The sequence below is a fragment of the Bombina bombina genome, chromosome 2 (assembly GCF_027579735.1).
Source record: "Bombina bombina isolate aBomBom1 chromosome 2, aBomBom1.pri, whole genome shotgun sequence".
NCBI classification, from domain to species: Eukaryota; Metazoa; Chordata; class Amphibia; order Anura; family Bombinatoridae; genus Bombina; species Bombina bombina.
Genome location: NC_069500.1, coordinates 1,424,392,374 through 1,424,417,328, shown reverse-complemented (window position 1 = coordinate 1,424,417,328; position 24,955 = coordinate 1,424,392,374).

The window sequence follows — 24,955 nt, the reverse complement described above, 5'->3', positions numbered from 1 at the left end:
ACAAACACTTGCTACCCACAGTAAAATTTGGTGGATGTTCCATCATGCTGTGGGGCTGTGTGGCCAGTGCCGTTACTGGGAATCTTGTTAAAGTTGAGGGTTGCATGGATTCCACTTAATATCAGCAGATACTTGAGAATAATGTTGAAGAATCAGTCACAAAGTTGAAGTTATGCTGGTGCTGTATATTTAAACAAGACAACAACCCAAAACACTGCTCAAAATCTACACTGGTATTTTGTAGAGGAACAAGTACAATGTTCTGGAATGGCCATCCCAGTCCCCAGACCTGCATATCATTGAAACTCTGTGGGGTGATTTGAAGCGGGCTGTCCATGCTCGGCAACCATCAAACCTAACTGAACTGGAGAAGTTTTGCAAGGAGGAATGTTCCAAAATACCTTCATCCAGAATCCAGACACTCATTACAGGCTATAGGAAGTGTCTAGAGGCTGTTATTTCTGCTAAAGGAGGCTCTACTAAATATTGATGCAATATTTCTGTTGGGGTGCCCACAATTATGCACCTGTCTAATTTTGTTTAAATGAATATTGCACATTTTATGTTAATCCAATAAACCTCATTCCACTATTGAAATATTACTGTGTACTTCAGTTATTTGATAGATCAAAATGAAATTGCTGATCCAAACACCCAATTATTTATAAATGAAAATCATGGAAATTGTCAGGGGTACCTAAACCTTTGCATACAACTATATATATATTGTGGATTATTTTGACACACAAAAGAACCAAGACAAGTTAACATATAAAACCTAATACTGCTAACAGCACATTACCTAAAATATGCAAAATGTTAATTATCTATTATTTTACTAACTATTCCAGTATGTGAGTAGGAGGACTCTGCAGAGAGTGTGTTAACTCAGAACACATTGCCATTAATGAGACACCTTATTCTTTGCTGCTGTTAAAAATTGGTGGGAGTGGAATTATATATATATATATTTAAGATCTCTGGCACAATGCACTGCTTCCCCCCACTACCTGTTGTTTAGAAGGTCTGACTATACAAATATATATATTAAACATGTGTAAAGGGTCAGACAATACTCATAGCTTCCTTCTCCAGTGTCTGGGACAAAAATACACACACAGCACAGAGGAGAGGTGTGGCCTCATGCAAAACTTTCTGCCTTCCGGGAGGCTCACTCCCCACCACTGTACAATGCATGCTGGGAATAAGAGCCCAGAGTTGCAGAATAAAAAAGTGAAATATTGAACTACTATTTCTAGAATGCTATATAACTCCCAGAATACTGTGCTACTTCCTCAAAACAGAGCTACATTCAAGGGGATTAAAAGAAAACAAAATGGATATTCACTTCCCCCTGCAATTTGTACTCCAGGTGGAGAGCAAATAAAGGGGGGGGGATGACCCCCCCCCCCCCCCCCACACCCTTTGTGGACCCCCATGTCTAATTTTAGCTAGGATCAGTAATGAAAATATGACATGCTGTAACAAAGTATGTCATTTTGTAATAAAAGGTCTCTTAAAATGAAACTCTGATGCAGTGACATTTATTGATATATGTTGGCATAATGTACTTTATAATCACCACCCGGTCCCTGCTCATCTGATAATCATCTTGTTGTTGTACTTGTTATTTTTTGTGTGATTAATACTTAGTACCAAGTGCAAGTTTTATTTCTGTATCACATTCTAAAGTTTGCAGAGAAAAACATTCTGATTTGTTTTCCAAGGGCATCTAGTTCTGGAGCTATTGTCTGTGATCTGTTAAATGGTAAAATGATTCCTATTTGCCGACTTGTCACTGTTTTCATCTCTTCTAGAAGCTGAAACAAATAAAATAAATAGTTTTATTTAATAAAAAAGACAAATAAAGAAGCATAGGAACTGACAGTATGAAGTTGTGCTGCAGACCATGTCACCATATAGTAAGGTTGTAGAAAAATATTTAAACAGACATTAAACTCAACAAATTTCTATCATGATATGAAAGTGCACAATTTAAAAAAGCTATAATGGTATGTTGTATGAAAAAAGGTGAGATAAAAGGAAAGTAAACATGGTGTTGTTTTTAAAGAATACGACATCCCATATGTAAACGATATTTGCTACACATATAACATATCTGTATTTATCAACAAATCGTACCTTTACAGACGCGGTTATTGAGAAAGGTTAGTATGCAACAGAAACTTCATCTTCATGCGCTAATTTCTTAGACCTTGAAGACTGCCTCTAATCGGAAAGCATTTTGACAGTTTTTCGCCACTAGAGGGCGTTAGTTCATGTGTTTCATATGGATAACATTGAGCTCAGGCACGTGAAGCTCCTAGGAGTCATCACTGATTGGCTAAAAATGCAAGTCTGTCAAAATAACTGAAATAAGGGGGTAGTTTGCAGAGCCATAGATACAAGGTAATCACAGAGGTAAAAAGTATATTATTATAACTGTGTTGGTTGTGCAAAATTGGGGAATGGGTAATAAAGGGATTATCTATCTTTTAAAGCAACAAAAATTCTGGTGTTTACTGTCCCTTTAACTGCACATGTGCAAACAGACTTCATGCTATATCTGCTTATTAGTTTGTGATTGGTTAGCAAGGGTTCCTTTGTTCTGGGGGACAGGTTAATCAGTGAAAAGAAAATACATAAAATAATGTGCTCATGTGACAAAATAAAGCTGTATTATTCATTATGACATTCTTCTCAGATAGGAAGGTATATAATCATGCAACTTACAATTTATGTTTAAAGGGGCATTCCAGCCAACATTTTAATCCACATTGATGCATTTCAGTTTTTACATGTATTAGCGAAAGTGCTTCTAATAGCTGTTTCAAAAGCGTATTTAAGTATGCACCGTGCACCAGCATTTTGAACACAGCACTTTCTCAGAAATCCTAAGGTGCTTGTACCATCTGGTAATTACTCACGCCAGATTACGAGTTTTGTCAGTAATGGTGTGCGGTGCTAACGAGCAGTTTTCCCTCACCGCTCACCTACAGACAACGCTGGTATTACGGGTTTTTACAAACGCGGCTTTAGCCGCAAAAAAGTGAGCGGAGAGTAAAATTTAGCTCGACATCTCACCTCAACACAAGCGCTGCTTATGGTAGCAGTGAGCTCCACGATTTCCCCATAGGAATCAATGGGGAGAGCCGACTGAAAAAAAACACCTTAAAAAAAGCAACGTAAAGCTCCTAACGCAGCCCCATTGATTCCTATGGGGAAATAAAAGTTATGTCTACACCTAACACCCTAACATGAACCCCGAGTCTAAACACCCCTAATCTTACACTTATTAACCCCTAATCTGCCGCCCCCGACATAGCTGACACCTACATTATATTATTAACCCCTAATCTGCCGCTCCAGACACCACCGCCACCTACATTATACTTATTAACCCCTAATCTGCCGCCCCCGACATCGCCGACACCTGCATTATATTATTAACCCCTAATCTGCCGCTCCAGATACCGCCGCCACCTACATTATACTTATAAACCCCTAATCTGCCGCCCCGACATCCCCGACACCTGCATTATATTATTAAAACCTAATCTGCCGCTCCAGACATCGCCGCCACCTACATTATACTTATTAACCCCTAATCTGCCGCCCCCAACATAGTCACCACCTGCATTATACTATTAACCCCTAATCTGCCGCTCCCGACACCGCCGCCACCTACATTGTACTTATGAACCCCTAATCTGCTGCCCTTAACATCGCCAAACCCTACATTATACTATTAACCCCTAATCTGCCGCTCCAGACATCGCCGACACCTACATTATACTTATTAACCCCTAATCTGCCCCCCCCCGACATCGCCGACACCTGCATTATATTATTAAAACCTAATCTGCCGCTCCAGACATCGCCGACACCTACATTATACTTATTAACCCCTAATCTGCCGCCCCTGACATCGCCGACACCTGCATTATATTATTAAACCCAAATCTGCCGCTCCGGACACCGCCGCCACCTACATTATACTTATTAACCCCTAATCTGCTGCCCCCGACATCGCTGACACCTGCATTATATTATTAAACCCTAATCTGCCGCTCCGGACACCGCCGCCACCTACATTATACTTATTAACCCCTAATCTGCTGCCCCCGACATCGCTGACACCTGCATTATATTATTAAACCCTAATCTGCCGCTCCGGACACCGCTGCCACCTACATTATACTTATTAACCCCTAATCTGCCGCCCCCGACATCGCTGACACCTGCATTATATTATTAAACCCTAATCTGCCGCTCCGGACACCGCCGCCACCTACATTATATGTATTAACCCCTAATCTGCAGCCTCTAACATCGCCGACACCTAGATTATATTTATTAACCCCTAATCTGCCTCCCCCAATGTCGCCGCCAGCCTGCCACTATATTAAAGTTATTAACCCCTATATCTAAGTCTAACCCTAACCCTAACACCCCCCTAACTTAAATATAATTTAAATAAATCTAAATAAATATTCCAATCATTAAATAAATTATTCCTATTTAAAACTAAATACCTATAAAATAAACACTAAGCTAGCTACAATATAACTAATAGTTACATTGTAGCTAGTTTGGGATTTATTTTTATTTTACAGGCAACTTTGTGTTTATTTTAACTAGGTAGAATAGTTATTAAATAGTTATTAACTATTTAATAGCTACCTAGTTAAAATAAAGACAAACTTACCTGTAAAATAAAACCTAACCTATGCTACAATTACACCTAACACTACACTATAATTAAATTAATTCCCTAAACTAACTACAATTAAATACAATTAAATACAATTATCTAGTACAAAAAACAAACAAACACTAAATTACAGAAAATAATAAAATAATTACAAGTTTTAAACTAATTACACCTAATCTAATCCCCCTAATAAAATAAAAAAGCCCCCAAAATAATAAAAAGCCCTACCCTATACTAAATTACAAATAGCCCTTAAAAAGGCCTTTTGCAGGGAATTGCCCCAAAGTAATCAGCTCTTTTACCTGTAAAAAAAAGTACAATACCCCCCCAACATTAAAACCCACCATCCACACAACCAAACCTACTCTAAAACCCACCCTATCCCTCCTTAATAAAATCTAACACTAACCTAACCGCATTGGATGTCTTGAAGATGGACCCGCTCCGCGCCGGATGGATGAAGATATGAGATGCCGTCTGGAGGAAGACTTATGCCCATCTGGAGGACCTCTTCTGGCTGGCTTGGATGAAGACCTGGACCACTTCGCCCGGCTTTGTTGAGGACTTCGGCCCAGCTAGGTGAAGACTTCTCAAGGTAGGGTGATCTTCAAGGGGTTAGTGTTAGGTTTTATTAAGGGGGTATTGGGTGGGTTTTAGAGTAGGGTTGGGTGTGTGGGTGGTGGGTTTTAATGTTGGGGGGTATTGTACTTTTTTTTACAGGTAAAAGAGCTGATTACTCTGGGGTAATGCCCCACAAAGGCCCTTTTAAGGGATATTTGTAATTTAGTATAGGGTAGGGCTTTTTATTATTTTGGGGGGCTTTTTTATTTTATTCGGGGGATTAGATTAGGTGTAATTAGTTTAAAAAACTTGTAATTATTTTATTATTTTCTGTAATTTAGTGGGGGGTTTTCTTCGTACTTTAGATAATTGTATTTAATTGTATTTAGTTTAGGTAATTAATTTAATTATAGTGTAGTGTTAGGTGTAATTGTAACTTAGGTTAGGTTTTATTTTACAGGTAAATTTGTATTTATTTTAGCTAGGTAGTTAGTAAATAGTTAATAACTATTTAATAACTATTCTACCTAGTTAAAATAAATACAAACTTGCCTGTAAAATAAAAATAAACCCTAAGCTAGATACAATGTAACTATTAGTTATATTGTAGCTAGCTTAGGGTTTATTTTACAGGTAATATTTAGTTTTAAATAAGAATTATTTAGTTAATCATAGTAATTTTATTTAGATTTATTAAAATTATATTTCAGGGGCGACAGATTAGGGGTTAATAAATGTAGGTAGGTGTTGGCGATGTTAGGGCAGGCAGATTAGGGATTAATAATATTTAACTAGTGTTTGCGATGCGGGAGTGTGGTGGTTTAGGGGTTAATATATTTATTATAGTGGCGGTGATGTCCGGTTCGGCAGATTAGGGGTTACAAATTTTATTTTAGTGTTTGCGATGTGGGGGGCCTCAATTTAGGGGTTACTAGGTAGTTTATGAGTGTTAGTGTACTTTTTAGCTCTTTAGTTAAGAGTTTTATGTTACAGCGTTAGCCCATAAAACTCTTAACTACTGACTTTTAAATGTGGTACCAGGCTTGACAGGAGAGGCTTTTGTAAGACTTGTAATACCGGCGTTATGCAAGTCCCATTGAAAATATAGGATACGCAATTGGCGTAAATGGATTTGCAGTATTTTCGAGTCTGACCAAAAAAGTGAGTGGTACACCTGTACCTGCAAGACTCCAGTGGTAGGAAAAAAGCAGCGCTGGGATCTCTCAACGCTGCTTTTTAAGGCTAACGCACAACTCGTAATCTAGCTGTCAGTTTGTTAATTGTTGACATGATACAAGCCCCACTGACACTCTGAGCAGCTGCAGTCATTAAAATGATAGTGCACTGAGCATATCTAGATATGCTTTACATGCACGTGCAGAGAAAAATGCTACCCCTAAAACTGTGATAACTTTTACTAGAAGCACGTTTGACAATACATGTAGATTGCAGATGTGTTTCTATTCCGAGATATAATTTATCTATGTGCATTTCAATTTTGACCGGAATATCCCTTTAATATTATTCTCTGTACTCTATATCCCTTTAAACAAAACGTTTCCTTGCTCCCTGTGGGATCCCTGTCAGACACCTACAGTAAAAAGTCTTGGTCTCTGGTGTGCAGTGAGTTCCCCCAACCCACAGAAATACAGAACGTGCAACATGTTGCAGAAAACCTCTTGGTTTCCATGGGAACAGATGTGCTCCCAGCAGATATTGTTGACAGGAATCTGACGTTATCTGCTGGATAATACAGACCTGCAACTTCAGAACTCCAGATTCCCCCTCCTATAGGGCCCAACCCTTGTCACAAAGGGCCACTAATTAATCACATTTACCTAATTACAGCACTTTGGCTTTTCATGTCTTTTATACCACAACATTAAACAAACAAGGCAGCAATTACTTTATAGAAACTAAGACAAAAGACTTAGCTTTTTCTAACAACAAAATGCATTCTACAGTATTAAATACACATGTATTTATTAAATTATGTAACACTAGACACAAATGAGTCATTTAACACCCTGAGCCCCAGAAACATAAAGAGCCTCAGTCTATGACACGCGAAACGCGTCAGTCGTACCAAGGTATTCTGTACATTAGTACAGCTTTTTCTAACAACAAAATGCATTCTACAGTATTAAATACACATGTATTTATTAAATTATGTAACACTAGACACAAATGAGTCATTTAACACCCTGAGCCCCAGAAACATAAAGAGCCTCAGTCTATGACACGCGAAATGCGTCAGTCGTACCAAGGTATTCTGTACATTAGTACAGCTTTTTCTAACAACAAAATGCATTCTACAGTATTACATACACATGTATTTATTAAATGATGTAACACTAGACACAAATGAGTCATTTAACACCCTGAGCCCCAGAAACATAAAGAGCCTCAGTCTATGACACGCAAAACGCGTCAGTCGTACCAAGGTATTCTGTACATTAGTACAGCTTTTTCTAACAACAAAATGCATTCTACAGTATTACATACACATGTATTTATTAAATGATGTAACACTAGACACAAATGAGTCATTTAACACCCTGAGCCCCAGAAACATAAAGAGCCTCAGTCTATGACACGTGAAACGCGTCAGTCGTACCAAGGTATTCTGTACATTAGTACAGCTTTTTCTAACAACAAAAAGCATTCTACAGTATTAAATACACATGTATTTATTAAATGATGTAACACTAGACACAAATGAGTCATTTAACACCCTGAGCCCCAGAAACATAAAGAGCCTCAGTCTATGACACGCAAAACGCGTCAGTCGTACCAAGGTATTCTGTACATTAGTACAGCTTTTCAAATAACTGCTGTGGGCACCACAATGTTTTCTTTAGATTTTATATGGAATAAAATTGTGATTTTCTTCATCAAATGGTGCCAGACTGGACTGATGGGTTTGTTACTTTCAGTGTCACTCAGACGTTATCCCATAGCTATAAGGGGACTCACCAGGAACTCCTACTTCAGGTCCGCTAAACACGTGCAGCTGCACGCTTCCCTGAATTTAAAGGGGACATGTCCGAATTACAGGAAAAGGTCAAAAGGAAAGTCTCTAACCACTCATAGGCAGTCCGTATTAAAAGTATTCAAACCAGGTGACCATCTATTAAGGCAGCGGTTCCCAAATATTGTTGGTAATGGCGGAAGAAGTGGGGGGAGGGTTGGGGGGCACTCTCAATGAGTCATCAACTAATAACCATCGTGGAACTGTGTAAGGAAGGAGCGCTCAGTCAGAAAGTGACAAGTGAAGTCCTGACCTGGCATATAGGCAGATGGGAGCCCCTGCCCCTGAAATAAGTGGACCGGGTGTGCATGACTCCGGTCCACATATTAATGATCACCCTGTTTCACCAGACAGCTTAGGCTCCTGCTCCACCCACCACCATGCCGTGCACTAAATTTTGACTGCGAGTGCGCAGTTAGAAGCGGCACTGCAGCAGCATAGCTGCGGTAGAGCCGTGGAGGTTGCGAGTCACACAGGCGATGCAGGTCTGCATCCCCAAATAGGTTATAGTCAGGGCCGGTAAGTAAAGTGCTGCTGCTAGTGCTTGCTTGATTCAGATTGCTTCACTTCCAACTAAAAACATCCATAGTGGCTGGGTGGTTAATATCGATCTGATCTCACAAATTTAAATATTTATTTTTATGATCATTACCTTAAACTATTTATTATCAGGGTATTGTCAGTTATTAATCAACTTTTACCAGGGTATTGTCAGGTATTAATAAACTATTTATTATCAGGGTTTATCCTGATAATAGTTTGTTAATACCAGATAATAGTTTATTTTTACCTGATAATACCCTGATAATAAATAGTTTGTTAATACCGGATAATAGTTTATTTATACCTGACAATACCCTGATAATAAATAGTTTGTTAATACCGGATAATAGTTTATTTTTACCTGATAATACCCTGATAATATATAGTTTATTAATACCTTACAATACCCTGATAATAAATAGGTTAAATAAAAAATAAAAAAACTTTTTTGAAGAGATGGCTGGGGGTAATGAAAAGAGGGGGTACTCATAAATGAAAAACCTAATCAAGGGGTATGGGAGAGAAAAAAGGTTGGGAATCGCTGTATTAATGCATAGTCAGCAACCTTATGTGCAATTGATACATTGTCATTCACAGTGATGAGCGGATAACGGTAATGACTTCAGCCCTATATGCCAGTAGCATCCACTATGCAGATCGAAGGGTACACTCATCCTTTTGCTTCTCGGGTGTCACCCTCAAAGGAAGCTAAATAACAGACCTCACTGTCTCCAAATAGAGTTAGCAGTGTTGCCACAAAGCTAATCGCTCTCTGCTTCAGCCGTATATATCTTACCTGTGGTGTATTTTTTAACGCATTCAATAAAGTAGTCTTTTTAGTTTTCGGAATCAGGATTCCTCATATTTTGTTTACTAATTACAGGAACTCCCACCTGGAGGACTCAAGTGTGGAAGTTCCTATAAAAGCTCACTCTGGACTAAGTTATTGCCTTACCTACCCTGTTCCTGGCTCCAGAGACCAAGCATACTTACCTTATACCTGTGTATGCTTACATTGCCCCTGAGACCAAGCATACTTACCTAATACCTGTGTATGCTTACATTGCCCCTGAGACCAAGCATACTTACCTAATACCTGTGTATGCTCACCTTGCTCCAGAGACCAAGCATACTTACCTGATACCTGTGTATGCACACCTTGCTCCAGAGACCAAGCATACTTACCTGACACTGTGTATGCTCAACTTGCTCCTGAGACCAAGCATACTTACCTAATACCTGTGTATGCTCACCTTGCTCCTGAGACCAAGCATACTTACCTGATACCTGTGTATGCTCACCTTGCTCTAGAGACCAAGCATACTTACCTAATACCTGTGTATGCTCACCTTGCTCTAGAGACCAATCATACTTACCTGATACCTGTGTATGCTCACCTTGCTCTAGAGACCAAGCATACTTACCTGATACCTGTGTATGCTCACCTTGCTCCAGAGACCAAGCATACTTACCTGATACCTGTGTATGCTTACATTGCCACTGAGACCAAGCATACTTACCTGATACCTGTGTATGCTCACCTTGCTCCAGAGACCAAGCATACTTACCTGATACCTGTGTATGCTTACATTGCCCCTGAGACCAAGCATACTTACCTGATACCTGTGTATGCTCACCTTTTTACAGAAACCAAGCATACTTACCTAATACCTGTGTATGCTCAACTTGCTCCTGAGACCAAGCATACTTACCTAATACCTGTGTATGCTCAACTTGCTCCTGAGACCAAGCATACTTATCTGATACCTGTGTATGCTCACCTTGCTCCAGAGACCAAGCATACTTACCTAATACCTGTGTATGCTCACCTTTTTACAGAGACCAAGCATACTTACCTAATACCTTTGTATGCTCAACTTACTCCTGAGGCCAAGCATACTTACCTAATACCTGTGTATGCTCACCTTACACCTGAGACCAAGCATACTTACCTGATACCTGTGTATGCTCACCTTGCTCCAGAGACCAAGCATACTGACCTGATACCTGAGTATGCTCACATTGCTCCAGAGACCAAGCATACTTAAGAATAATACCTGTGTATGCTCACCTTTTTACAGAGATCAAGCATACTTACCTAATACCTGTGTATGCTCACCTTACTCCTGAGGCCAAGCATACTTACCTGATACCTGTGAATGCTCACATTGCTCCAGAGACCAAGCATACTTACCTAATACCTGTGTATGCTCACGTTTTTACAGAGACCAAGCATACTTACCTAATACCTTTGTATGCTCACCTTGCTCCAGAGACCAAGCATACTTACCTGATACCTGTGTATGCTCACATTGCTCCAGAGACCAAGCATACTTACCTAATACCTTTGTATGCTCACCTTGCTCCAGAGACAAAGCATACTTACCTGATACCTGTGTATGCTCACATTGCTCCAGAGACCAAGCATACTTACCTGATACCTGTGTATGCTCACATTGCTCCAGAGACCAAGCATACTTACCTAATACCTGTGTATGCTCACCTTTTTCCAGAGACCAAGCATACTTACCTGATATCTGTGTATGCTCACCTTGCTCCAGAGACCAAGCATACTTGCGTAATACCTGTGTATGCTCACCTTTTTACAGGGACCAAGCATACTTACCTAATACCCGTGTATGCTCAACTTGCTCCTGAGACCAAGCAAACTTACCTAATACATGTGTATGCTCACCTTACTTCTGAGACCAAGCATACTTACCTGATACCTGTGAATGCTCACCTTGCTCCAGAGACCAAGCATACTGACCTGATACCTGTGAATGCTCACCTTGCTCCAGAGACCAAGCATACTTACCTGATACCTGTGTATGCTCACCTTTTTACAGAAACCAAGCATACTTACCTAATACCTTTGTATGCTCTACTTGCTCCTGAGACCAAGCATACTTACCTGATACCTGTGTATGCTCACCTTGCCCCTGAGACCAAGCATACTTACCTGATACCTGTGTATGCTCACCTTACTCCTGAGACCAAGCATACTTACCTGATACCTGTGAATGCTCACCTTGCTCCAGAGACCAAGCATACTTACCTAATACCTGTGTATGCTCACCTTGCTCCAGAGACCAAGCATACTGACCTGATACCTGTGAATGCTCACCTTGCTCCAGAGACCAAGCATACTTACCTAATACCTGTGTATGCTCACCTTTTTACAGAGACCAAGCATACTTACCTAATACCTTTGTATGCTCAACTTGCTCCTGAGACCAAGCATACTTACCTAATACCTTTGTATGCTCAACTTGCTCCTGAGACCAAGCATACTTACCTGATACCTGTGTATGCTCACCTTCCTCCAGAGACCAAGCATAATTACCCAATACCTGTGTATGCTCAACTTGCTCCTGAGACCAAGCAAACTTACCTAATACATGTGTATGCTCACCTTACTCCTGAGACCAAGCAAACTTACCTAATACCTGTGTATGCTCACCTTACTCCTGAGACCAAGCATACTTACCTGATACCTGTGAATGCTCACCTTGCTCCTGAGACCAAGCATACTTACCTGATACCTGTATATGCTCACCTTACTCCTGAGACCAAGCATACTTACCTGATACCTCTGCATGCTTACATTGCCCCTGAGACCAAGCATACTTACCTGATACCTGTGTATGCTTACATTGCCCCTGAGACCAAGCATACTTACCTGATACCTGTGTATGCTTACATTGCCCCTGAGACCAAGCATACTTACCTGATACCTGTGTATGCTCACCTTGCTCCAGAGACCAAGCATACTTACCTGATACCTGTGTATGCTTACATTGCCCCTGAGACCAAGCATACTTACCTGATACCTGTGTTTGCTCACCTTGCTCCTGAGACCAAGCATACTTACCTGATACCTGTGTATGCTCACCTTGCTCCTGAGACTAAGCATACTTACCTTATACCTGTGTATGCTCACCTTACTCCTGAGACCAAGCATACTTACCTGATACCTGTGTATGCTCACCTTGCTCCTGAGACCAAGCATACTTACCTGATACCTGTGTATGCTCACATTGCTCCAGAGACCAAGCATACTTACCTGATACCTGTGTATGCTCACATTGCTCCTGAGACCAAGCATACTTACCTTATACCTGTGTATGCTCACCTTGCTCCTGAGACCAAGCATACATACCTGATACCTGTGTATGCTCACCTTGCTCCTGAGACCAAGCATACTTACCTGATACCTGTGTATGCTCACATTGCTCCTGAGACCAAGCATACTTACCTGATACCTGTGAATGCTCACCTTGCTCCTGAGACAAAGCATACTTACCTGATACCTGTGTATGCTCACATTGCTCCAGAGACCAAGCATACTTACCTGATACCTGTGTATGATCACAGTGCTCCAGAGACCAAGCATACTTACCTGATACTTGTGTATGCTCACATTGCTCCAGAGACCAAGCATACTTACCTGATACCTGTGTATGATCACATTGCTCCAGAGACCAAGCATACTTACCTGATACCTGTGTATGCTTACATTGCTCCAGAGACCAAGCATACTTACCTGATACCTGTGTATGCTTACATTGCCCCTGAGACCAAGCATACTTACCTGATACCTGTGTATGCTTACATTGCCCCTGAGACCATGCATACTTACCTGATAACTGTGTATGCTCACATTGCTCCAGAGACCAAGAATACGTACCTGATACCTGTGTATGCTTACATTGCCCCTGAGATCAAGCATACTTACCTGATACCTGTGTATGCTCACATTGCTCCAGAGACCAAGTATACTTACCTGATACCTGTGTATGATCACATTGCTCCAGAGACCAAGCATACTTACCTAATACCTGTGTATGCTCACCTTTTTACAGAGACCAAGCATACTTACCTAATACCTGTGTATGCTCACCTTACTCCTGAGGCCAAGCATACTTACATGATACCTGTGTATGCTTACATTGCTCCAGAGACCAAGCATACTTACCTAATACCTGTGTATGCTCACCTTTTTACATAGACCAAGCATACTTATTTAATACCTGTGTATGCTCACCTTGTTCCAGAGACCAAGCATACTTACCTAATACCTGTGTATGCTCACCTTTTTACAGAGACCAAGCATACTTACCTAATACCTGTGTATGCTCATCTTACTCCTGAGGCCAAGCATACTTACCTGATACCTGTGAATGCTCACCTTGCTCCAAAATCCAAGCATACTTACCTGATACCTGTGTATGCTCACATTGCTTCAGAGACCAAGCATACTTACCTAATCAGAGAGTTTAGGAACAAAGACACAAAATATGATTATTCTTTATTTCTTAGGAATTTATTTTCTCCTTAGATACCTTGTCAAAAAAAGATATATCTTAATACATGGGTACTCTATAGGAGCAGTGCTTAAGCATGAAGTGTAAATTATTACTAAAAAGACATAAGACACACGAATGTGAGTTATGTCATAAAGGGTATGCTTCTATACACTGTAACACACGTGTGAAATTAAAGTAGAGTTATAAAATATAACTTTTATTAATAATGATTAAATAAAGACAGCAATATTTTAGTGTTTTGCTGTTCGCACATTTAGTTAAAAACACATATCCTTTATATCCATATTAATGGTTTGTAAGTTTCCCAGTTGGATATAACTATGAGAGCTATAGGTTTTTATGGGATATTTGGTTGGTTATAATTATTTTTTCTGGTACCATTTGTAGCCTTATATTTGGCTTGTCAGAAAATCAATTTCTACCAACTAGATATATTTTTAACAGGTTTAGTATTCCTGTATATTGCCTATAGCTCTAATGTGTTAGTCTTCAAAAAAGGACAGCTTTATAGTGACATTTATTATTGATATATATATATATATATATATATATATATATATATATATATATATATATATATATATATTGGATGATAATGTCTGTATACTTATTCTCTGATATGTACTACATATAGTGTTTGTGCACTGTTTTTCACGCTATTCCATAGCTTGGTATTTGCTTTTTCAGTAATGAGCAATTAATGCTTAAATTGGAGAATGAAGCTTTAGCGTAAATCAGGATTATATTACAATACCTCTTATTGTGCCAAGTTGCTTTATTGATTCAAAATAAACTTCTTAAATTTTAAACTCTATTTGCTCTGGTTGACCTATTGAGTCGTCCATTACCGGCCCCTTTACCAAACCACATCATTAATAACTTATTACTTTAAGAATAAAGAAACATACTCGTATATCATGGTATAAAATTCTGGCCACAGCCTGTTTATTAATTTAACATAATTTAAATAACCAAATCAATAAATAAACGAAGTGCAATAACAAAACAATAATAACAATAATAACAATAACCCAACTCTCAATGCGCTAGCATCACTGTACTCCCTTTTTCTTAACCCCCCACCCCAAGGGGTTAAAATTCATCATCACCACTACTAGACCAGGCCGTCTTTTTCTCAGGACTTCGCAAGGCGCTAAGTCCGTTCCAACCACCAAATACCAGCTCCAAGGGACCCCGTGCCCAAGGAGCCAATTACCTAGCTCTCCCCACCCATTGGGAGGCTAACCACCAACCACTTCTTGCCTTGGTCTGCCAATTGATGATGCTAGCACACCGCCCTGGCCCCTAGGCCATCGCACCCTCACAATCCTATTAACTTAACATTACTTTTCTTTGGGGAGGGAGGGACAATCTTCGGGAGCTGCTTCCGCGACCAGGTAAGATCAGGAACTGCCTAGCCTCGCCCTGGTCCTCGCACGTCACTTCCTGTCTGAGCTCCGCCCAGCGACCGGGGCCTTCTCCTCCCATCCGGTCAACGGGCCCCTCCTCCTACATGTCTTACGCCTCCGGGGCCCACCCATGACCTATTGAGTCGTCCATTACCGGCCCCTTTACCAAACCACATCATTAATAACTTATTACTTTAAGAATAAAGAAACATACTCATATATCATGGTATAAAATTCTGGCCACAGCCTGTTTATTAATTTAACATAATTTAAATAACCAAATCAATAAATAAACGAAGTGCAATAACAAAACAATAATAACAATAACCCAACTCTCAATTCGCTAGCATCACTGTACTCCCTTTTTCTTAACCCCCCACCCCAAGGGGTTAAAATTCATCATCACCACTACTAGACCAGGCCGTCTTTTTCTCAGGACTTCGCAAGGCGCTAAGTCCGTTCCAACCACCAAATACCAGCTCCAAGGGACCCCGTGCCCAAGGAGCCAATTACCTAGCTCTCCCCACCCATTGGGAGGCTAACCACCAACCACTTCTTGCCTTGGTCTGCCAATTGATGATGCTAGCACACCGCCACCAACTGGGAAGACACCTCTTCCCCAGTTCCCCCACCAATCACATCAGCAATTGGAGTCTTTCCCGAATGGCTAGGATGAAAAGCCGTAATCCAAATTCGTTCAGGTGAACACCGTCCTGTAGGTAAAATTCACCTTTTCCCACGTCCTCTAGGTCTTCATGATGGACCACTGCCCCACTAATCTTCTTCATAAATGCTGTGACCAATTTGTTCACTTTTCGCCTACTATTATCCAACCTAGCCTGGTCCCATGCTGTTCTCCAATGTAAGCGCGGGACCATTGTGGACCAAACGATCCTTATCCCGGGAAATAATTCTCGTAATCTTGACATATCTCTCTTAATCCTCCTGACCAGCTCTTTTTGTGACAGAGACCCCAGATCGTTTCCACCGGCATGAATGACCAATACGTCAGGACGGGTAAATTGTTTGGCATACCCGACGACAGAAAAAACGACTTGGTCCCATCGCAGGCCCCGAAACCCGAACCACCGGAGAACCGCTTTTTCTTTCGGAATGCCTAGCTGCAGGCCGTCTTCCTTGTACCCTGCCGCCCTTCGAGCCCAATAAATGAAAGAATGGCCCACTAACCAGACCTGCAGCGGCTCTGTGAGACAAGAGGAGGAGGGGAGGGGGGGAACACATGATTATAGCAACAGATGAGGACGGACGTAAGTCCGATAACACTTGGATGACCATCTCCCCACCCCTTTTACCACTCCCTCCCCCAATCCCAGAGCGGCTGCCTCGGTTGCTGCGCCTATCCTAAAGGAATGTGAACCAAATTCCCCCGGATTGAATCCTGCCGTGTCTAATGCCCTACCTAACACCCTCCGGAATTGAAATTGTGATAAAGCCTCGCTATCCTTATGCAACAGCAATGACCCTCCCATCTTTGGTCTAATTGCCAAAAATTCTTGCAATGCCCTACATGGACACAACTCCACTCCCGTGGGATACAACCTCACTGTTTTGCCCTTTCCTCCTTGATCAGTTTTTGACCGTTTCAAAAATATGGACACATATGAGTCCGTCACCTCGATATCACAAATACCCACTCCACCTTGCGCACTCTTCGAGCAACTTATCAATTCTGATATCCGGAATGCTCCGAAGAAGGCCAACGCAAAGGCCGTTTGGAAAAGTATTGTTTCATACTCGGATTTACACACAACCTTCAGTACTCTCCAAAGATGTGCCAGTAAGGAAAAGGAAATCGGCCTTCTACTATCCGCCCCACTTCTTTTTTTCTTCAAACCTCTCACAATTTGCCTGACGCAAAACATCTTGGTGATATCGACCATCCCCATCAACTTAAATCTGAAGGCTAACGCCGTCAGCCTTTTTTCAATAGCGGAGGGGGATAAACCACACCCTTCCACTGCCATATCCATTTCAACAAGAGGTTCTGACACCCTTGTCCGCCCTCTGTGACTCCCTGCTGAACTAGCAAAAGTTCCCACTCTCTCCAAATCTTTTCGTATGCTCTCCACGAACTCGGGGCCAGTGAAGATTTTACCACATCTGCCAATCCCCCGAGCCAAGGCTCCATAAATGTTCTGGAACTTCCTTCCCCAACTTGTCTGCCCCTGGAGCCAGCTCCCGAAAGCGCTGCCACTGAAAACGAGAGAGTGCGTCAGCTACTGAGTTCTGCACCCCAGGTATGTGCTTTGCCCTGACCAAGATGTTCAATCTCATACACTGCAGCACAAAAACCCTCAACAGCCGTATCACCACCTGCGAGGATGATGACAAACTATTAATTGCAGCCACGACACCCATGTTGTCCGTGAACAACAGGAGCGACTTGTCCCGAAGTTCACTGCTCCAAACAAACAATGCTACCAAAATCGGAAAGAATTCTAGGAATACCAAGTTTGTTATCAATTCACTCGCAGACCATTCTGTTGGCCACGCTGCCGCGCACAATTCGTTGCAAAAAACTGCCCCAAAGCCTTTACTCCCTGCAGCATCAGTCACTAGCCCAAGCTCCTCACCCGATATTCTGGGTGGCTGAATCAACGCGACCCCATTGAAATTCTCCAGAAATACTTTCCATACCTTGAGATCTTTCTTAAGGGGCGACGTCAGCCGTATGAAATGATGCGGCTGTTGAATGCCCGCTGTCGCCAATGATAGCCTGCGACAGAACACCCTACCCACTGGAATGATCCGGCATGCAAAGTTTAGCTTGCCGATTAAGGACTGCATTTGTACTAGTTGCACTTTTGAAACTGACAAGAATCGTAAGATGATGCTTACTAGGTCCTGCACCTTATCCTCCGGGAGCCTGCACTCCATCAATCTAGAATCAATCGTAATGCCTAGGAAATTCAGCTTTGTCACTGGACCCTCAGATTTTTCCATTGCAATGGGTACTCCAAAATCTTCCGCTACTCTGTAAAAAACATCTCTCAACCTTTCGCAAACTGTGGTCCCCTCGGGACCCACAAATAGAAAATCGTCCAGGTAATGTACCACCGACGAAAATCCAGCCTGCACCTTGACCACCCATTCCAAAAAGTGCTAAAACTCTCAAATAATGCACATGCTATGGAACATCCCATGGGCAGGCATAGGTCCACGAACACTTTCTCTTCAAAACAGCACCCCAGCAACTTGTGTGAGATTGGGTGCACTGGGAGTAACCGAAAAGCCGATTCGATGTCAACTTTTGCCAACTGCGCTCCATTTCCTGCCGCCCTAACCATAGCCACCGCCGAGTCAAATGAGGCATATTTTACTGATGCCAGTTCAGGTGGGATCCCCTCATTCACCGAATTACCCTTCGGGAAGGATAGGTGATGTATCAGCCTAAATTTTCCAGGATCCTTCTTAGGGACCACTCCTAACGGAGATAGCCTTAATCCTGGAAAAGGCGGGGCGTCAAAAGGACCCGCCATCCTACCCAGTTCCACTTCCTTCCCCAATTTTTCTTTCACCACCTGCGACCATTCCCTAGCCGATTTCAAATTGCCCACAAAATGGTCAGAACCTCCAACCGATGGAATGATAAAACCAAACCTAAATCCATGTAATAACCTTGCCGCTTCCTCCCTGCAGCCCCATCTACTGGCGTAATGACCTAGCCAGGGCTCCATCTTTTCCACCCTGATTGGGGACACCCCCTTCTTTAGGGGACTCGGCTTTCCAACCAACTTTTCCTTTCCTGAAACACTTGGCAAAGGCGTGGGCCCCGCCACAACCTGAGCATTCGTGTCGAAACTTACATGAAGTTCCCCATTTACACTGCCCTTCATTGTATGCAAAGCAGAAACCTTTTCTGCTCGCGGACTGCGATGTGGAAGTAGCTGTGGCCGGACTGCCGGCCCCCGACCGAAAGGACTGCACCGATCTCAGTGGCGTCATGATTTTTAACCAAAGCCCCATGTCCCGGTCATCCCACCTCATCGAAGGCTTTACTGCCATCCTCTGACGAAACTGTTCGTTGTATGTCCACCACGCCATACCCCCGTATGTGCGCTGGGCTGCTGCGATCTCGTCTAGATAACAGTACATGGAAGCTCCCTGTTCTGGAAACCTCTCTGACATAACACTAGCGTAAATCACGAAAGATTGAAGCCAATTGGAAAAGGTTTTTGGTAGCTTCCTATATCGCCTCTTTCTCTCATCTTCCTCTTTTTTAACGCTGTCTTTTTTGGGATCATCTGTTACTTCAAAAGACTGTTCCAAAGGAAGCAAAGAGAACAACTCTATATATTCCCTGGACCATACCCTGCCCCTAACCTCCTTTGTTAAATGCAGCCCTAACGGACCAATCGAGCATAAGCATGACCTAGCCATGGCTGTATCCGCCACTCGGAGCTCCGAGGGTTCGGCCCCCCCTTGTTGCCCTACCGAAGATGCCATCGCTACTACTTCCCCATTGCTGACTACTGCCACGTCCGTTTGTGGCCCCGCATTTGGCCTAGCCACCGTCACCATCGGCCCTTCAGCCCCATTCGGGGCCCATGCCCTCTCCAGCGGCAACTGTGTACTCGCGGGTACAGCTGAAGCCTCAACTGACCGCAACAGCGCCCTCAACCCTTCAACCAACTGCCTGGATACTGTATCACTACTTGCCCCTTCCCCCTTCCGCTGTGACGAAGAAAAACTCTCACCTGCCAAAGCCGTCACCGCCGGCACTTCCATCTGCGGCGGACCCCCACACTGTGATCGTCTCTTTCCTTGGTCATTTTCTGCTGGCCCTTTGTCTTCATGGTGAACCTGTAATATATCAACTGCATGACCCCCGGCAAATGGTCCCGTATTGATTTTTGGTATTGCGTCGCTTGCCCGACTTAGTGTGTTTACCACCCGCTCCCTGACAACACTTTTTGCCATAATTCTGTTTTGTGCTATACCTCTCCTGTTTTGTGTCACACTCCCCCTCCCTTTGCTGGCCGTCCTGGCCGTACCTCCCCTCTGCCCCAGAGGGCTCCTCCCCAAAACTCTACTCCTAACCGCCTCCCCCACCTGGTGTAGAACATAACCCCCCCTGTCCCTTACCCCACTACCCCTTTTTGTGTAGCCACTTACCATTCCGACCCGAGAGGGCTGCTCACTGTATGACTCTTCACCCGTGTCCAGCTGTATAGTGTCCGTCCAAGATTCTGCTAGGCGGAAAGGCTCGTCCTCGCCGCCGTCCCTGAATTCTCTACCTTGTAGCCTGGACACCATTGCATCTGTTAAATATATAACCTGATTGTTACTCATATCCAACCTTTTTCCCAAATCTTGCCCCACATTTTTTTCGACATCTGTTCTTCCATGTAAATTAATTTCTTTACCCTGCTCCCGCCCGCTTGTATTGTAACTATCCCCCCTATGGTCAGGGGACGGGGGAATCATGTCTTCCCCGTCTGAAGAGCTAGGGAATTCCTCAATGCACACTGGTTCGCTATATACACTCGGGTTGTATTTTTTACTGCTGCCCCTCCCACTCCCACGGCCCTTAAGGGGGCGGGATGCCCTGTGCCAGTGTTGACTTGTCCCACTCGCCACCCTGCTTCCCCCACTGGGCCTCTCCCTTTCGAAATGACCATTACGTCATTAAACATTTCTCCCCCCTCCCCATCATCATTGAATAATATTGGGCTCTTTTCCCTACCTACCTCTTCCAAAACTGTCTCTGCTTGTGTAACGGCACGGGCCGCCGTGCCCCTCAAAGCCTCATGTTGCCCCCTTATGTTTACACTCCCCTCGCAAGCCGCCGGAACGACCCTGTGTTGCCCCTCCCTATGCTCTCCCAGCTGGGTGCCTGCTTTATTAGCCACTATGGGTTCCCGCTGCGGCCCCGCCCTTAATTCTTCCGGCTGCCTATCTCCCGCTTGCAAAGAAAGCCCCGCTGTGCTATGCTCCGAATCCCTTTCCCGCCTTCTGCCCTGCATGCTCTCCGTGTCTCCTGCTCCCCGGCTGCCTGATTCATTGCCCCCAGTGCCACACCTATTATGCTCCGCTCCCCCCCCCCCTTCGCCACTGTCACTTCCCCCCCTGTACAAAGAGGCCCCCCTGGGCCGTTGGCATTAACCCTGCTCATACCTGCTGATGGCCTTTTTTTCTGTGCCTCCACCTCTGCCTCTACCATGAGCCGTGCGTCCCCCACTGCCCTTGCCTGTTCGACCGACACACTCCCCGACTTCTTACCCGGCCTCGCCTCTCTGCTTGGACTCCGTCTGCGTCGCGTCCCTTGTGGCCTGTGCTCTGGGCTGAGCCGATTGGGAGGCCGTGTCTGACGCACCGGTCTGGATCTTGGAGCCACTTCACCTTCCTCCACTCCGCCTTCTTCTTCGCCCAGGAGCCTGCCGATCCGGTCCTGTATCCAAGAAGAGCCTTTCTCCGCTGCTGCTGACCGGATCCTCGCCAGCAAATCTTCGATCTCCATCTTCAATCACAGATTCTTCTGCTGGACAATCTTCGGGAGCTGCTTCCGCGACCAGGTAAGATCAGGAACTGCCTAGCCTCGCCCTGGTCCTCGCACGTCACTTCCTGTCTGAGCTCCGCCCAGCGACCGGGGCCTTCTCCTCCCATCCGGTCAACGGGCCCCTCCTCCTACATGTCTTACGCCTCCGGGGCCCACCCAATCCCTTAATAGAGTAAATGCAGCACTGCTGATATTGGTACAAAACTTTGTTTTTTTATGTTTGTAAGTTGCAGGTATTTTACTGTTTGTATATATCAGTAAGTAAAAGAAATCGGCATTATACTTAAGGCTTCTTGGTTTAGATTGTTATTCTGTTATCTGCTCGCACTGAGCATTAGTATCAAATAAAAGGCTGATTTTATTTATATGGTTTTTAATTATAGTATATAGCTGCTTTGTAGCTGCAAAAAAGTAACTAGAGGGAGCCAATAATGCTCTTACTTAAGCTTAGTTCTATATAGTATATAGTTCTTGGCTTTTAAGCTTGTTCAAATTATCTCTTATTGTTTTGTGAGAGGTATTTCTTTAAGTGAGTAACGTAAAAAGTATCCGTTTGCTCCAGTGGTTTGTCAGGAGATCAACTGATTTTACTTACGATATCATGTAGAGCTTATTATATTATGAGCCATTCTTAACTTGATACTTCTATTGTTTGTTACTATATTGTAACAGTTTAAGTTGTTTGGCGTATACTGCTAAGATTGCACCGGCTGATTGCCTTAACGTGTCACCACAAATATCCGTATTATAACTAGATGGCACTTCAGTGCATTAGCTAGTGTTAACCACAACGCTTAAAAAATGTTACAGTTATATATATTTGTCACTTTAGGTTTTTAACTATTTTTCAACTAGTTTTTAACTATTGAAGACCACCAACTGCTAATTAACAACTAAATTACTTTAGACATGTAGGAGAGCATAATTAAAATAGAGAAACCCCTGACGCGGCGTTTCACATACGCTTCCTCAGAGGGGATTACGCGAGTCGGCAAAACTGCTTATCTTTATTGGTTTTTTATTCACGCCTTCTTTTTCAAATAGGATTTAGACCTGTCTTTTCATTGGTTATTAAGCTGTCACTCAATGGCAGTGACCACATCAATTTTCTAACAACAAGTGACATGCATTTATCAGGCAAGCGATATATTTGTGATGCTCAGTATGGATCCTTGCAGATGTTATAAGGATAGTATTGTTAGTAACTAAAATTATGTCTTTATTTTGTGACTGTATTACATTACGGCCATTTCTCTAATGGATAATCACTGTGCCATATAGGATTGAAATAAATTCTGTGTGATTCTTAAAATATTTGTTGAGAGAGAAAAAGAAAATGAAAATAAATAAAAGTGCTTTTGATTTAGTGAATTTATGTGAAAAGTGACACAAAATACAAGTAAATAATTAAAGTGTGGGATGAAAACTCGTGTGGGGAGACAACCTATAGTTGTCTAATTTAATCTCAATATTGCCTTAGTGTGACTGTCGCTAATGTCAGTGAAAAGATGATGCTAATAATAATTGCTGATTCTCATCTTAGGGTGTCGCTGCGTGTCTTTACTAAGTGTACTTGTGAAACTTAACACTGTTCTCTGTGATATTCGAACCATCTCCTGTTACAGCAGTTGGTGCTTTTTACATTGGAAAATAAATGAAAAATAAATCCAAAGATTTTATAAAAAATTTGTGATAATACTACAATTCTGGAAAGAATGAAGTGAGTTAGTGCTTTCAATTGATACATTTATTATGAATATTGGCTGGTGCTCTAGAAGGTGCTTATTTACAAATTTGTCATATATATTATTATATGGCATATGTAATTAATTTGCATAAGTACAACTGTTGATTTCTATTGGTGCTGTCTTATTAACTTTATTATATGAAATATTAAATAATGTGTTTTATTTTTTACTATTAATTTATTGTGTATCTTTAGTTGTCTGTTGATAATAAAATTAAATTAAGAGTTTATTTTTGTAAGTATATTGTTTTAATCGTGTTCATGAATTTAATGATTTTAATTTTGTGCTGCATTATTTGTATATGTTTTATGGTTTTTAATATTTTAGATTTTGAAATTATTTGTGCCTGTAATTATTAATTTTTAATCTGTGTTTGAGGATTAAATCAACTTCTACTGTTGTAGTTTTGTGAATTATTACTATTCTTTTGTTACTTTTACACTAAAACTGAAATTATGGAAATAATGTAAGTTGAGTGCTACTAATATTCTTATTGATTTGTGCGTTGTTAGCATTGTATATGATATTTGTTCAATTATTTGTTGTTGTGTTATGGTTGTTAATTGCTTATTCTTTGTTCTATTTTAATTCATCTGTCCTATACATCCATTATTAGTTCTTTATAAATATACATTAAAGTTATTGAAATCATTCAGCCCATAGGGTTTTACACTATGTAAAAGATGTATCCATTTGCACTCCATTTTTAAAAGAGTTTGTTCTATGTCACCCCCTCTTATTCCTAGCTTTGCTTGCTGGAGCACTACTAGATCTTTCTTGTAGTTGCGGATATTCCTACAGTGTTCCATAACTCTTGTTCTTATTTGTCTAGTAGTCATACCTACATAGAACATTTTACATGGGCATTGAAGAACATAGATTACTCCTATTGTTGTGCAAGAATAATGGGCTGAAAGTAAATGGTTTTTACCATATTTATCTGGTATTTCTTTGATTTTCCATACTTTTGAGCAAGTACTGCATGTTCCACATGCCTTTGGATTGACTTTCTTTTCTTGGTCGATGGACATAGTGACTCTGTACTAAAGTATCTTTTAGATTTTTAGGTCTTTTATAGCCAATATATACTCTGTCTCCT